Here is a 14655-nt window from a genome sequence, read left to right as displayed (position 1 = left end):
TGTAGATGGAACATTTCTTGACTGAAAAATATGGTAGTGCACTAATATCATGTAACGACCCGCCCGGTCGTTTCATGAATTACCGCTCCGTTTTCTCCATTCCTGCTTCTTTATATATTGTTCAGCTATATTTCTTCGCATTGTGTTGGTTAGTTTGGGTTCGCAGTGGTTTTGTAGAGAAATGAGACACTTAGTCTCTTAAGTTGGTCTTTTGGTTGAAAATTGACTTGTAAGTAAACAATCCCGAAATTTGGTTTTTATGATTTGGATAGCTTCGGGAGGTGATTTGGGACTTAGGAGCGTGATCAGAATGGGTTTTGGAGTTCTGTGGTAGATTTAGGCTTGAATTGGCGAAGTTGAAATTTTGGCGTTTTCTTGATAGTGGAAATTTTGATATCGGAGTCGGAATGGTTCCGGAAGTTGGAGCAGGTCTGTTGTGGCCTTTGGGACGTGTGTGCAAAATTTTAGGTTATTCGAAGGTGGTTTGATAGACTTTTTGATCGAAAGCAGAATTCGGAAGTTTTAGAATCCTTAGGCTTGAGTCCGAGGGTGATTTGGTGTTCCGGCGTTGTTTTGAGTGTTCCAGGGATTGGTACAAGTTCGAATAGTGGTATGTAGCTTGTTCGTACTTTTGGTTGAGGTCCCGCAGGCCTCGGGATGATTTCGGGAGGTTGTCAGAAAGATTGGAGTTGAGTTTGAGCATGTTTCAGCTGCTGAAGTTCCTGTCATAACCGCACCTGCGGACTGGAGACAGCAAGTGCGGGCTCGCAGAAGCGGAAAAGGCATCGCAGATGCAGCCAAAATGGAAAAGGACTGAAGCCACAGATGCGGAGATTTGGGCGCACCTGCGATAGCGCATGTGCGTGTGTTTGACCGCAGGTGCGAGTTTGGGGCGGATAAGTAATTTCTGCAAGTGCGCACCTGGGACCGCAGGTGTGGGTGTGATGACCCAAAATGTCATCTTTAATTTAAATAATTATCTCGGTATTTTAAGACCTTGAAAAGCGCTATCAATAAATCCTCGACTTGCGTGCGCAGTCCGTATAATTTTCCGGAAGGTTCTTATGTGAAAAATGGATTAAATTGTGAACTAGAGCTTTAAAAACTCAACTAAGTTGACTTCGGTCAATATTTTGAGCAAGCGAATCAGGATAAAAGTTTTGACCATTTCGGTAGATCCTTATCATGATTGGGGACTTGGTCATATGCCCTAAATTGAATTTGGAGGTCCCTAGATCAAATTATTGCCATTTAACGGAATCTAGAAATCTAATGCGAAAGATTTCTTAAGTTTGACCGGAGATTTGACTTTTGAGAAAAAGACCCCGGAATAGAATTTTGATGATTCTAATAGTTTCGTATGTTGATTTTCGACTTAGGAGCATGTTCGGATTTGGATTTGGAAGTCCGTAGGACAACTCAGTGCATTTTGGCGAAAGTTGGAAAATAGAAGATTTTTGGAAAGTTTGACTGAGGGTTGACTTTTTGATATCGGGGTCGGAATCCAGTTCTGAAAATTTTTCATAGCTTAGTTATGTCATTTATGACTTGTGTGCAAAATTTGAAGTCAATCGGACTTGATTTGATAGGTTTTTGCATCGAATATAGAAGTTGGACGGTCTTAGTTTCATTAGGCTTGAATTGGGGTGTGATTCGCGGTTTTAGCATTATTTGATGTGATTTGAGGTTTTGACTAAGTTCGTATGATGTTTTAGGACTTGTTGATATATTTTGTTGAGGTCCCGAGGGCCTCGGGTGGATTTCAAAAGGTTAACGGATCAATTCAGACTCGAATTTAGTTGCTGAAATTTTCTGGGCAGCTTCTGCATTTTTCGCACGTGTGAACAGTGGCCGCACATGCGTGAACAGTATCCGTATACAGTATCAGTGTACAGTATCTGTGAACAGTACCCGTAAACAGTACCTATGAACAGTACCGTGAATAGTACCGTGAACAGTACCCGAAAAATTTCTGGACAGAATTTTCCATTTTTACCAAATTGGAGCTCGGGGAGAGGCGATTTTCGGGAGATTTTCAGAGAAAAATAACGGGGAAAGTATTCTTAACTTAATTTTGGTTAGATTACCTGAATATATTATTAGTTTTGGCATTAAAGCTGTGAATTTAGTTGGAAGAGTTTGAAAACTCTCTCGGATATATTTGAGGATTTGAGGGTCGAAATGTTATCGAAATTTAGTAAAATTGGTATGGTTGGACTCGTGGTTGGATGAGGTTTCATATTCCATGATTTTTGTTGGGTTCTGAGATGTGGGCCCCACGGGCGAATTTTTAGTGCAATTTTGGATTTTTAATGGAAAATATAGAATTTCATATGGAATTAATTCCTATAATTTTTATTGACTGAATCGAATTGTTTATGACTAGATTTGAGAATTTCGGGCACGAATTCGCGAGGCAAAGGCTTGTTGGAATTTTGAATTGGTTGTAAAGCGAGGTAAGTGTTTGGTCTAACCTTAGCTTGAGGGATTAAGAGTTGTGTCCTATTTATTATATATTATTTGTTGAGTACGACGTATAGGTATGGTGACGAGTATCTATACGTTGGTGTCAAGCATGCCCGTGAGTCTTATACTTTCATTAATGTGACTCCGTTTCGTATTGTATATGCTCTATATGATAATGTCTATTGAGGAATATGACTTGTGAAAGTATTATTGTTAATTAAATATGGTAGAGCATTGGCTCAAGTTGAGAATTGAGTTGTTAAGTAAACGTGAAAGAAGAAAGGAGAGAGAGAGAGAGAGAGAGAGAGAGAGAGAGAGAGAGAGAGAGAGAGAGAGAGTCATGATATTGTCTCCCTTGCCGGGATGTTATTGTTTTGATGTTGTTTCCCTTGTCGGGATTTGATTGTTGTACTATTATTCCCTTGCCGGAATTTTATTGTGATTTCATTTATTTCCTTGCCCTTATTCCTTGTGATTGTTGTTTGGATGAGGAAGAGTGTTAAAGCACGAAGGGTGATGCCGTGTATGATTTGGTGAGGAAGAGTGTTAAAGCACGAACGGTGATGTCGTGTATGATTTTGTGAGGAAGAGTGTAAAGCACGAAGGGTGATGCCGTGCCGCACGATGTACAATTCCGTGCCAATTATATTGATTTTATGGTGAGGATGAGAGTAAAAGCACGAAGGGTGATGCCGTGCAGTTTATATTGATTCTTATGGTGAGGACGAGAGTAAAAGCATGAAGGGTGATGCCGTGCACTTGTTTGATTTCTTGTTCCTCGTAGTTACCTGTTGTCCTTCTATTCTCAATTGATGTTTCCCCGCAACATGTATTCCCTCTCCCATTATTAACTGTACATTATTGTTCTTTGATTGTTGCTTGGGTGAGGAAGAGTGTAAAGCACGAAGGGTGATGCCGTGTATTGTTTTGGTGAGAGAGTGTTAAAGCACGAAGGGTGATGCCATGCACTTTCTGTTTGTTGTGTTTACTTGTTATTAACAATTCAAGTGTATTAATTGTTTAGATCCCTTTACTGTTGTGATCCTTTGTGTTGGAATTCATAGTATTTACAATACCTCGCCTTATTTTTTTATATGTTCAATACTTCAAATTTCAGAATTTGTTACATTTTTAACTCAATTGATTTCTCAATTAAATTTTCCTTAAACCGTTTGAGGTGGTACTTTACTTAAAAAGGAATTTCTACTATGTTTTGTTTTATTGATTTCTCGTATTAAAGGTAATGATTCATTTGATATTGTACTTTAATTGAAAAGGGTATTTTTTTTATCAAATGATTTCTAAAAGTAACTTCACCTTTTCTTGTTGGTTTCCTAATTGGGTTGGAAGCTGTACTCTACTTTATATTAAGTGAATGAGGCTCTTTGAACATTCTTAATTGTATGGGGTTATAGAACCTATGAACTGAGTAACATCAGAATATTGTTGTGCAATGTGAGACAGAAATATGTGAGCACAAGGTGCCGGGGAAAATATTATGATTTTATTTAATGGCACGTGAGTTGTCCGTGCGATTGTAATATAAATATGGGCACGAGGTGCCGTGAAAATATGAAAATGGGCGGAGACATATATTATTTATGATTATGAAATGAGGCGTCACAAGGTGACCTTTACTCGAAAGAATTATATTCGAAAGATGCTTATTTGAAAGATATTTATTTAAAGGAAATATATTCATTGAAAAGCATATTATCATAGAGATTTATATTTGAAAGACTTGATTAATTGATTGCACTTGTATCTATTATTTGTTGAGAAACATTTACGGTGTTCTTGTTGCTATCTATATCACTGGTTGATCATTGTTGCCATCATTGTTATCTGCTTCCTATTATTTTTGTACGCTATATTGCACAGGTTTATTTGGTAGTCTGGTCCTAGCCTCGTCACTACTTCGCCGAGGTTAGGCTAGGCACTTACCAGCACATGGTGTTGGTTGTGCTGATACTACACTCTGCACTCTTTTGTGCATATCCCAGTGCTGTAGACTTCGGACCGCAGTGAGATTGCTATTTCTTGTTCATCAGGTGACCCAAGGTAGTCCTGCAGGCGTCCGCAAGCCTTGGCGTCTCCTTCTATCTATTATTCCCGTTTCCTTCATGTATTTCCAGAGACAATGTTGTATTTATTTCTTTTAGACCTTTATTTGTAGTACTCCTAGACAGTCTGTGAAGTTGTGACACCAGTCTTGGGTAGATTTGTATGGATTGGTATTAGCAATATTATTAAAACTTTTAAATGTAGCCTTCCGCTTATTCAATTCTGTTGTTATCTGATTGTTGGCTCTTGACTGTTATCAGATTAAAAATGGAAACAAGGTAGATAGTTCAGTTGGTTGGCTTGCCTAGCTTTCACTAGTAGGCGTAATCACGACTCCCGAGGGCGGGAAATTTGGGTCGTGACGGCGGGTCCGTAGGTGCGAGATTTGTGACCGCAAATGCGGTATTACTGGGGCAGAACATATAAATAATGGCCTTCGCGAAATTTGAGTTGTTCTTCACCATTTTTATCCGAGATTGGAGCTTGTGGGCGATTTTGAAGAGGGGATCAAAGGGGTTTTCATTGAGGTGAGTTTCTTGGACCTAAAACTCGATTCTATGATGTTTTTTTACTTATTTAAGCATGGAATTTATGAGATTAAGGGTGAAAATTGGGGGTTTAGGGTTTGAAAACTGGAGACCTTTGATTAAGGATTCGAGGGGTCGTTTGTGGTCGAATTTTGGTATATTTAGTATGTATAAACTCGTGAGAGCGTGAGGACTCTAGTTTTGTGAATTTTATTGGAATCCGAGACGTGGACCTGGGGGTCGGGTTTGGCCAATTTCGGGATTTTCGAATTAAATTGATAATTTTCGTCTGGGTTTCACTCCTTTAGCGTATATTGATGGTTATCTACTGATTTTGGTTAGATTCGGGGCATTTGGAGGTCGAATCGAGAGGCAAAGGCATCGCGGGCTAGAGTTTGGCTTGGCTTGAGGTAAGTAACGCTTCCAAACTTGGTTCTGAGGGTTAGAAACCCCGAACTATGTGTTCTATGATTACTATTGAGGTGACGCAAATGCCAAGTGATGGGCGTGTGGGCGTGCACCATGAATATTGCGGCCTGGGTCATTCCATTGCACCGCTTAGTGACTCTTTCATGCTAATATGTGATTTAGTTAATGAGTTGCAAATCATTATAATAATCATGTTAAGGCTTCACGCCAACACTATTGAAACCCGAGAGGTCGTTTCTTACTGTCGATCATTAGATTCATATATATTCTGTACTCAGTCCTATTCATGCATATTATATCATGCCTCAATCTCGATTATTGCTATTTGACATTTCATAGCATTGTTCGGGCTAGTATCATGACATGTTGAGCCCGTGTATGTGAGACTGGAGATTAATGGCTGAGTGAGGCCGAGAGCCTGATATTGAGTGACAGTATGGGATCGGGTTGCATGCGCACAACGAGATATTGAACATGCCTTCATTGGCTTATTATAGCGCTTGGGCTCAGAGAAGCCCCTTCGGAGTCTTTACACCCCCAGTGAGCGCAGTCGATGCTATTGAGGGATGGATCTTCCCTGGACATGGACCTTGTCCAAAGTATTGGTATGGAGATAGATCTTCTCTATGAGGCTGGATTGGCCTGTTTCCTCGGCACTGAGTGACTTATAATCAGTGATGTATATATATTCTGGGATGGATCTTCCCTGGGCCGAGTGGGCCATATACAGTACCGAGTGGTTGAGCACTGTGAGTGAAAGTATTATACGTAACATTGATCATGCTATTTGTGCATTGGTACTTAGAGGTTCTTAAGCTTTATACTATTTATTGTTCATACTGTGTTTAATCATTGCGGAGAATTGACTTGAACTGTAAGCATGTCTACTTTCCTGTACAATTAAATGTTGCTAACTATTAAGGTTTGGTTCGTCACTACCGTCAATCCATAGTTTGGACTTGTTACTTACTGAGTTGGTGTACTCAAGTTATCCCCTGCACCCTTGTATGTAGATCCAGGTATCTCGGGGCACAATAGCGGCTGATGATCTTGCCAATTGGAGACTTTTCTTAGAGATTGCGAGGTAGCTGCCTGGTGACCGCAGTTCCGCCTTCTCCTTTCCTATCTTCCTTGTATTACTTTTATTGGATTTTTCTCAGACTATGTAGTCTTGGTTATTTCAAACAGTTGTAGTATTTTGCTCATGACTTAGTGACACCCGAGGTCGGGCTTGTATTTCTTTCCGCAGGATTTGATTTCTACTTTTATCTTATTGGATTTCTTTTAAAAATATGACTTTCTTAAGTTTTAATTGAAAAATGGAGTAAATGGGTACTAGTTGGCTGGCCTAGTATCACGATAGGCGCCATCATGACCATGTCAGGTTTTGGATCGTGACAAGTTGGTATCAGAGCCTAGGTTTCATAGGTCTCACGAGTTATGAATAGGTTTAGTAGAGTCTCGCGGATCGTGACAGAGACGTCTGTACTTATCCTTGGGAGGTTGCAGAACCTTTAGAAAAAACTTTACATTCTTGAATTCTTGTCGTGCGAATATGTTGATTCTGGAACTAAACTTCTGTTATTCCATTCTCTTACAGATAGTGAGGACACGTGCTATCGGTCAGGACATACGCCCACCAGTACCACTAGCTGGGGCCAAGGACGCGGTCGAGGCCGTGGTAGGGGCAGGGGTGTAGCCCATACAGTAGCTAGGGCAGCACTTGCAGATCCACCTGCCGCCCTAGTTCATGATCAGGCTCCAGCGGGGGATGCTCCAACAGTACCAGCTCAGGCACCGACTGTGCCTATTGTTATTCCAGGTCTCCAGGAGACCTTGGCTTAGATTCTGACCGTGTGTACCAGTTTTTCTCAGGTAATCGCAGTTTCTACTACAACAACTACTTCTCAGGCCGGGGGAGGCACTCAGACTCCCGCCACCCGTACACCTGAGCAAGTTGTTCAGGGACTGCAGACACTGGAGGCACCACCAACCCATCTAGTTGTACCTGCTCAGGATTTTATGGTTCTTGTTATGCTTGATGACGAGCGCGTCGATTGGAAAGGTTTGGTAGACTTCAGCCTCTAACTTTCAGTGGCACAGAGGGAGAGGATGCCCAGGGTTTCTTGGATAAGTGTCAGAGGATGTTGCGTACAACGGGTATTCTAGAGACTAGTGGGGTCTCATTTACTACTTTTTAGTTTTTTGGAGCTGCATTTTCTTGGTGGGAGGCTTATGAGAGGCGTAGGACTGTTGGTGCACCGCCTCTTACCTGGCATCAGTTCTCCATTCTCTTCCTAGAGAAGTATGTACCGCATTCCCGCAGAGAGGAGCTGCACTAGGGGGATATGACTGTGTCGTAGTATGAGATGACATTTTTTGAGTTAGCCTGTCATGCTATCTGGCTAGTTCCCATGGATAGGGAGAGGATCAGGAGGTTTGTTGATGGCCTCAACTATCAGCTACAGATTTTTCTGACCAGAGAGAGTATTTGGCGCTCCTTTTGTGGAGGTGGTTGACATTGCTAGAGAGATAGAGTCAGTTAGCTGCCAGGAGCGGGATGAGAGGGAGGCCAAGAGGTTTCGGGGATCTGGTAGCTTCAGTGGTGTTCCTTTGGGAGGTCAGACTTAGCATGGTAGAGGTCATCCATTCAGACATGCTCAGCCAACCCGTTCAGGTCACCTGATAGGTCATCTGGCCATGATTCTCACAGTTCACATCAAGGTCACTCGTTTCTCAATACCCTTCCAGCTCAGAGTTTGACTCAGGCACCATCAATTCAGGGCTCATCTATGCCTGGTTCTTCTAGTGGACATCTCGGTGCTCGGGGCTCCCTTTAATCCCCACCGCTACTTGCTGCGAGGGGTTGCTTTGAGTGTAGAGATTTAGGTCATATCAAGAGGTTATGTCCCCATCTTATGGGAGGTTCATCCCAGCGAAGGAGTCAGCATTCAGCTTCGGCACCAGTTATTTCTCCACCTACTCAGTCAGCTCGGGGTGGAGGTCAGTCAACTAGGGGTCGCCCAAGAGGGAGAGGTCGATCAGGTGTTGGTTAGGTCCGTTTCTATGCCCTCCCAGCCAGATCAAATGCTATTGCTTCAGATGCTGTGATTACAAGTATTATCTTAGTCTGCCACAGAGATGCCCATGTATTATTTGATCTCGGTTCCACTTTTCATGTGTCATCATATTTTGCTCATTATTTGGATACGCCCTGCGAGTCTCTTATTTCCTCTGTTTATGTATCTACTCTGGTAGGTGATACTATTATTGTGGACCGTGTATATCGGTCGTGTGTAGTGACTATTGGGGGTTTGGATACCCGAGTGGACCTCTTGTTGCTTAGTATGGTTGATTTTGATGTGATATTGGGCATGGATTGGTTATCTCCGTGTTGCGTTTGAATTGTCATGCCAAGACAGTGACATTAGCTATGCCAGGGTTGCCACGGATTGAGTGGCGAGGTTCGACTAATTATGTTCCCAGTAGGGTGATTTCATTTCTGAAGGCCTAGTGGATAGTTAGGAAGGGTTGTTTTTCATACTTAGCCTTTGTGAGAGATGTCAGTGCAGAGACTCCTAGTATTGATTTTGTTCCTGTAGTGAGGGATTTTCCCGATGTGTTTCCTACAGACCTGTCGGGCATGTCGCCGGATAGGGATATTGATTTTGGTATTGATTTGGTACCGGGCAGTCAGCCCATTTCTATTCCACCATATCGTATGGCACCGGCAGAGTTGAAAGAGTTGAAGGAGCAGCTTTAGAAGCTCCTTGATAAGGGCTTTATTCAGCCTAGTGTGTCACCGTGGGGTGCGCCTGTTCTATTTGTGAAGAAGATGGATGGCACTATAAGGATGTGCATTGATTATAGGCAGTTGAATAAGGTCACAATCAAGAACAAATATCCTTTGCGTCGCATTGATGATTTATTTGACCAGCTTCAGGGAGCAAGAGTGTTCTCCAAGATTGATCTCCGTTCAGGTTATCACCAGTTGAAGATCAGAGACTCGGATATTCTTAAGACAGCTTTCAGGACCCGATATGGTCATTATGAGTTCCTTGTGATGTCTTTTGGGCTGACCAATGCCCCAACAATGTTCATGCATTTGATGAACATCGTGTTTCGGCCTTATCTCGACTCGTTCGTTATTGTATTCATTGATGATATTCTAGTGTACTCGCGTAGTCAAGAAGATCACGCAGAGCATTTGAGAGTTGTGTTGAAGAGATTGAGGGAGGAGAAGCTTTATGCAAAGTTCTCCAAATGTGAGTTTTGGCTCAGTTCAGTGGCTTTCTTAGGGCACGTGTGTCCAGTGAAGGTATTCAGGTTGATCCGAAGAAGATAGAGGTGGTTCAGAGTTGGACAAGACCGTCCTCAGCCACAGAGATTCACAACTTTCTTGGTTTTGCAGGTTATTACCGCCGGTTCATTTATGGATTTTCATCTATTGCATCACCCTTGACCAAATTGACTCAAAATGGTACTCCATTCATGTGGTCGGATGAGTGTGAGGCGAGCTTTCAGAAGCTTAAGACTGCCTTGACCACAACTCTAGTGTTAGTTTTGCCATCAGCTTCAGGTTCATATATCGTGTATTGTGATGCTTCGAGAGTTAGTATTAGGTGTGTGTTGATGCAGGAAGGTAGAGTTATTGCTTATGCTTATCGTCAGTTGAAGCCCCATGAGAAGAACTACCCTGTTCATGACCTAGAGTTGGCTGCCATTGTTCACGCGTTGAAGATTTGAAGGCATTATTTGTATGGTGTGCCCTGTGATGTGTTTATTGATCATCTTAGCCTCCAGCACTTGTTCAAGTAGAAGGATCTCAATTTGAGGCAGCGGAGATGGTTGGAGCTGCTAAAGGATTATGATATTACTATCTTGTACCACCCGGAGAAGGCCAATGTAATGACCGATGCTTTGAGTAGGAAGGCAGTGAGTATGGGCAGTCTTGCATTTATTCCTGTTGGAGAGAGACCTCTTGCAGTTGATGTTCAGGCCTTAGCCAATCGGTTCGTGAGTTTGGATATTTCGGAGCCCTGTCAGGTATTAGCTTGTGTGATTTCTCAGTCTTCCTTATTTGATCGCATCAGAGAGCGCCATTATGATGATCCTCATTTGCTTGTCCTCAAGGACAGGGTTTAGCACGACAATGCCAAATATGTGACTATTGGTGATGATGGGGTTTTGAGGATGCAAAGTCGGATATGTGTGCCCAATGTAGATGAACTTTGGGAGTTAATTCTAGAGGAGGCCCATAGCTCACGGTATTCCATCCATCCGGGTGCCGCGAAGATGTACCAGGATTTGAGACATCATTACTGGTGAATAAGAATGAAGAAGGATATTGTGGGGTTTGTAGCTCGGTGTCTCAATTATCAGCAGGTGAAATACAAGCATCAGAGACCGGGTGGCTTGCTTCAGCAGATAGATATTCCAGAGTGGAAGTGGGAGCGGATCACCATGGACTTCGTAGTTGGGCTCCCACGGACTTTGAAGAAGTTCGATGATATTTGGGTGATTGTGGATCTGCTGACAAAGTCCGCACACTTCATTCCTGTGTGTACTACCTATTCTTTAGAGCGGTTAGCAGAGATTTATATCCGAGAGATTGTTCGCTTGCATGGTATCCCAATTTCTATCATTTTAGATAGGGGTACTCAGTTTACTTCGCAGTTTTTGGAGAGTCGTACATCGAGAGTTGGGTACTCAGGTTGAGTTGAGCCCAACTTTTCACCCTCAGACGGACGGGCAGTCCAATCGCACTATTCAGATATTGGAGGACATGTTGCGCACTTATGTCATTGATTTTGGAGGGTCATGGGATTAGTTTCTACTGCTCATAGAGTTTGCTTACAACAACAGTTATCAGTCGAGTATTCAGATAGCTCCATATGAGGCTTTATATGGGAGACGGTGTTGATCTCTAGTTAGTTGGTTTGAGCCCAGCGAGCTAGGATTTTGGGTACAGACTTGGTGCAGGATGCTTTGGATAAGGTGAAAGTGATTCAGGAGCGACTTCGTATAGCGCAGTCGAGACAAAGGAGTTATGCTGACAGGAAGGTTCGTGATGTGTCCTACATGGTTGGGGAGAAGGTTCTACTAAAGGTTTCGCCCATGAAGGGCATTATGAGATTTCAAAAGAAGGGTAAATTGAGTCCTAGGTTCATTGGGCCTTTTGAGGTGCTTTAGAGGATTGGGGAGGTGGCTTATGAGCTTGCTTTGCCACCTAGCTTATCGAGTGTGCATCCAGTATTTCATATTTCTATGCTCCGAAAGTATATTGGCGATCCATCTCATGTGTTGGATTTCAGCACGGTTCAGTTGGATAGTGATTTGACTTATGATGAGGAGCCAATGACTATTTTGGAGCATCAAGTTCAAAAGTTGAGATCAAAGGATATAGCTTTAGTAAAGTGCAATGGAGAGGTCGGCCCATGGAGGAGGCTACCTAGGAGACCGAGCGGGAGATGCGGAACAGATATCCCCACCTATTTGTGGCTTCAGGTATGTTTCTTGACTCGTTTGTGGATGAACGTTTATTTAAGAGGGGGAGGATGTAACGACCCAGTCGGTCGTTTTATGAATTATCGCTCCATTTTCCCCATTCCTGCTTATTTATATATTGTTTAGCTGTATTTCTTCACATTTTGTTGGTTAGTTTGGGTTCGGAGTAGTTTTGTAGAGAAATGAGATACTTAGTCTCTTAAGTTGGCCTTTTAGTTGGAAAAGTCAATCGGAAGTTGACTTGCAAGTAAACGATCCCCGAAATTTGGTTTTTATGGTTCGGATAGCTTCGAGAGGTGATTTGGGACTTAGAAGCATGATCAGAATGGATTTTGGAGGTCCGTGGTAGATTTAGGCTTGAATTGGCGAAGTTGGAATTTTGGCGTTTTATCGGTTGGTAGTGAAAATTTTGATATCGGGGTCGAAATGGAATTTCGGAAGTTGGAGCAGGTCCGTTGTGGCATTTCGGATGTGTGACCAAAATTTCAGGTTATTCGGAGGTAGTTTGATAGACTTTTTGATCGAAAGCAGAAGTCGGATGTTTAAGAATCCTTAGGCTTGAGTCCGAGGGTGATTTGGTGTTGTGGCGTTGTTTTTAGTGGTCCGGGGGTTGGAACAAGTTTGAATATTTGGTATGTGACTTGTTCGTACTTTTGGTTGAGGTCCCGGAGGCCTCAGGATGATTTTGGGAGGTTGTCGGAAAGATTGGAGTTGAGTTTGAGCATATTTTAGCTGCTTAAGTTCCTGTCATAACCGCACCTGCGGATTGGGGACCGTAGGTGAGCTCACAGAAGCGGAAAAGGCATCGCAGATGCGGCCAAAGTGGAAAAGGACTGGAGCCACAGATGCGAAGATTTGGGCGCACCTGCGATAGCGCAAATGCGAGTTTGGGGCGGATAAGTGATTTCCGCAGGTGCGAGATTTATGACCGCAGATGTGGTATTACTTGGGCAGAACATATAAATAATGGCCTTCGCGAAATTTGAGTTGTTCTTCACTATTTTTTTCCGAGATTGGAGCTTGTGGGCGATTTTGAAGAGGGGATCAAGGGGGCTTTCATTGAGGTGAGTTTCTTGGACATAAAACTCGATTCTATGATGATTTTTTCTTGTTTTAGCATGGAATTTATGTGATTAAGGGTGAAAATTGGGGGTTTAGGGTTTGAAATTGGAGACCTTTGATTAGGGATTCGAAGGGTCGTTTGTGGTCGGATTTTGGTATATTTAGTATGTATGAACTCGTGAGAGCATGAGGACTCTAGTTTTGTGAATTTTATCGGAATCTGAGACGTGGGCCCGGGGGTCGGGTTTGGCCAATTTCGAGATTTTTGAGTTAAATTGATAATTTTCGTCTGGGTTTCACTCCTTTAGCGTATATTGATGGTTGTATACTGATTTTGGTTAGATTCGGGGCATTTGGAGGCCGAATCGATAGGCAAAGGCATCACGGGCTAGAGTTTGGCTTGGCTTGAGGTAAGTAACGCTTCCAAACTTGGTTTTGAGAGTTCGAAACCCCGAACTATGTGTTCTATGATTACTATTGAGGTGACTCAAATATGAAGTGACGGGCGTGTGGGCGTGCACTGTGAGAATTGCGGTCTGGGTCACTCCATGGCACCGCTTAGTGACTCTTTCATGCTAATATCTGTGTTGAAACTGTGTGATTTAGTTAATGAGTTGCAAATCATGCTAATAATCATGTTAAGGCTTCACACCAACACTGTTGAGACCCGAGAGGTTGTTTCTTATTGTCGTATCATTAGATTCATTTATATCCTATACTCACTCTTGTTCATGCATATTATATCATGCCTCAGTCTCGATTATTGCTATTTGGCATTTCATAGCATTGTTCGGGCTAGTGTCATGACATGTTGAGCCCGTGTGTGTGAGACATGAGAGTAATGACTGAGTGAGGCCGAGAGCCTGATATTGAGTGACAGTATGGGATCGGGCTACACGCCGCAACGAGATATTGAACATGCCTTCATTGGCTTGTTATAGCGTTTGGGCTCAGAAAAGCCCCTCAGGAGTCTTTACACCCCCAGTAAGCGCTGTCGATGATATTGAGGGATGCATCTTCCCTGGACATGGACCTTGTCCGAAGTATGGTATGGAGATGGATCTTCTCCATGAGGCTGGATTGGCCTGTTTCCTCGGCACTAGGTGACTTATAGTCAGTGATGTATATATTTTCCGGGATGGATCTTCCCTGGGCCGAGTTGCCCATATACAGGACTGAGTGGTTGAGCATTGTGAGTGGAAGTATTATACGTAACATTGATCATGCTATCTGTGCATTGGTACTTAGAGGTTCCTGAGCTTTATACTCTGTAATGCTCATACTATATTCAATCACTGCGGAGAATTGACTTGAACTGTAAGCATGTCTACTTTCCTGTACAATTAAATGTTGCTACCTGTTGATGATTGGTTCGTCACTACCGCCAGTCCATAGTTTGGACTTGTTACTTACTGAGTTGGTATACTCACGTTACCCTCTGCACCCCTGTGTGCAGATCCAGGTATCTCGGGGCACGGTAGCGGCTGCTGATCTTGCCAGTTGGAGACTTTTCTTGGAGATTGCGAGGTAGCTGCCTGGCGACCGCAGTTCCGCCTTCTCCTTTCCTTATCTTCCTTGTAGTACTTTTATTGGATTTTTC

Source organism: Nicotiana tabacum, chromosome 6 (genome assembly GCF_000715075.1).
Source record: "Nicotiana tabacum cultivar K326 chromosome 6, ASM71507v2, whole genome shotgun sequence".
NCBI classification, from domain to species: domain Eukaryota; kingdom Viridiplantae; phylum Streptophyta; class Magnoliopsida; order Solanales; family Solanaceae; genus Nicotiana; species Nicotiana tabacum.
The sequence above is the reverse complement of the archived record's forward strand: the minus strand, read 5'-3'. Positions refer to the sequence as shown.